Here is a 2,959-nt window from a genome sequence, read left to right as displayed (position 1 = left end):
TATGTCCCCAAATGCTCTATAACCTGCTAGAAAGAGATGTAAATTGGGGGCTACTATCCACCTAAAGGGAGAAAAACTGGAGAGTGGCGTCCCCTTAGACAAAGGGCACAATACAATAATGTTAATGTCTGGGGACAAACCTCCTCAGATAGAGCAAGTCAGTTTCCCTGGAGTAAATCCTGAGGTCTGAGCCCAGGGATAGGTAGCAAGAGCTGTAGGAGCCAATCCCTTGATAATCCATCTAAAACCCAGACATTCATGGTCCAATAGAACACAGTACCGTCTCCATCAGGAGGCCTTACTGGGCAGCCTTATTGGGCATTGCCCCTATTATACAGTGCCTAATTGACTAGGGCCTTGTTAGAACATGCCAATCAGCCTGTAATACCCCCATTCTCCCTGTAAAGAAACCCAGTGGGGAATACTGGATGGTACAGGACCTCAGGGCAGTCGAGGAAGCCACCTGAGATATACATCCAGTATTCCATAATCCTTACACCCTGCTGGCCACACTACTGTCCACAGGACCTGGTATTCTGTATTAGATTTAAAAGATGCCTTCCTCTGTATTCCATTAGCCCCAGAGTCACAGGAAAGTTTTGCTCTTAGGTGGTAGGACCCAAACACGCAACAAAAGCAACAATACTGGTGGACAGTCCTGCCCCAGGGGTACAAAAATTCCACCACCATCTTTGGGGAAACTTTAGCTAAAGATCTAAAAGATTCACATCTGGAGGAGGAAACCCTCCTCCAGTACACAGACAACATTCTGATCACCAGCCCTAACTTAGAAGGCTTCTGACTAAAATACTGTAACCACCCTGAACCACCTAACTGATAAAGGATATAAGGTACCCAAGAAAAAGACACAAATATCACAAACTAGGGTGACTTACCTACTCTTCATTCTCACAGGTCAGAAAGGCCTACTCCAGGAAAGTAAAAAAGCCCTTTTCAGCCTTGCCCTTCCTAAAAACAGAAGACAGCTTAGGGGGTTCCTTGGGATGGCTGGGTTTTGCTGCATCTAGATGCCTAACCCTGATCTAATAGCTAGGCCACTATATGAAAAGTTGAAAGGAAAGGATGATTAGCCTTTTGAATGGAATTCAGAATGCAAAGGGGCCTTTCAAGAATTGAAAAAGCAGTTACTTCAGGCCTTTCCCCTGCCCTCCCAGATTTAGCTGAACTGTTTGACCTTTACGTTCATGAGAGAAGGGAAACCACCCTTGGGGTATTAGCTCAAAAACTAGGACCCCTTACTCAGGTACTTATTTATTTCTCTAACACTTAGATCAAACCACTAAAGGATGATCTCCTTGCAGTTACTACAACCTTGCTAAAGGAGGCTGAAAAGTTAACATTTGGTCAGCCAATCACTGTGTGGTTCAGGCTTTATTAAGTTCTAAGGGAACAGAATGACTATCCCCCAGGAGGTCAATTAAAATTCAGATTTTGCTTTTAGACAACACAGTGGTTACCATAAAAACCTGTCACACACTAAATCCTGCTGCCCGCAGAAATGGGGCCCCCTGGAGCATGACTGTATAGAAATCATAGACTCCATCTAGTCCAGTTGACCTGACCTAGGAAGAAAGCCTCTCCCAAAAGCAGAAGAGGAATGGCTCACATATGGGAGCAGTTTTATCAGAGAGGGAAAAAAGCTGGTGGGATACATAGTGACCTCCCAGACCTAAGTCACAGAGGCGCAAAGCCTACCCCTGGGAAGTCTGCCCAAAAGGCAGAACTGATAACCCTCACCTGAGCCTTAGAACTTGGGACAGGGAAGATATTAAATGTTTACACAGATTCCTGGTATGCATATGCCATTCTACAGGCACTCAGGGCTATTTGGAAGGAAAGAGGTGTGCTTACTGCAAAGAGTAAACAGGTGAAACATGGCTTAAGTATATTGAAGCCCTTAGAAACAGTACAGCTTCCAAAAAAGGTGGCAGTGATACATTGTAGGGGTCACCAAAAGGGGGATGCAGAGGTAATAAAGGGAAACAAGGTGGATGCAACTGCCAAAAGAACAGCCCTAGAACGAGTATCTTGGCAACTACGCCTCATACCTCGAAGGCCAGATCCATCCAATTATTCCCCAACCTACACAAAGGAAGAAATAGATAAAGCCTGAAAATGGGGCTGCAGTAGAGACCTAGGAGGCCACCTGTGGCTAGTTAATGAATATGGGCAATAATTCTTTCCCCAACCGCAGCTTGTCAAGCCATCAGTGAGGCTCATCAAGAAACTCACTACAGGAGGGAAGCCCTATATAATTGGGTTGAGGTCATGGTAATTCCTGGCATGAAATATATAATCAGTCAGGTCGTTGAGATATGCCCCATACACACAGTGAACAACTCCAACACCAGACCCCTCAGAGGCCACCAGATAAGACCCATTCAGACCAGAGGGACATATCCTGGCCAAAATTGATTTTCCTGTCCTGCCGAGAGTACTGGGTAATTTCAGGTATCTCTTGATGTTAGTAGACACATTTTTTTGGATAGAAGCATTCCCTGCTAGAATGGAAACAGCAGCTGAAGTGGCTAAGGTGTTACTAAAATAAATAATACCAAGTTTTGGGCTCCCAGGATTCTTACAAAGTGATAATGGCCCAGCATTTTCATCTCAGGTGACAAATGGGATAACAAGTGCCCTGGGCATAAAATGAAACTTGCACTCAGAGGCCTGGGATCCCAATTGTCAGGGAAAGTAGAGAGATCCTATCAGACCCTGAAACAGGCCTTAGCCAAGCTATGTCAGCAAATTCAAAAAATTGGATTAAGTTGCTTCCATTGCCTTCCTCCACATAAATTTAGCCACAAGGGGTAAGTTAAAGTTAAGTGCACTTGAACTCAGGTATAGTAGACCCATTCCTCATGCCCAAGAGAAGGGACACCTTAACCCCCTTGAAATGGAACAACTCAAGTATGCCCTTGAGATAGGAGAAACCTTG

This window comes from Phocoena sinus, chromosome 1 (genome assembly GCF_008692025.1).
Source record: "Phocoena sinus isolate mPhoSin1 chromosome 1, mPhoSin1.pri, whole genome shotgun sequence".
Classification (NCBI taxonomy): Eukaryota; Metazoa; Chordata; class Mammalia; order Artiodactyla; family Phocoenidae; genus Phocoena; species Phocoena sinus.
Note: the sequence above shows the minus strand (reverse complement) of the source record.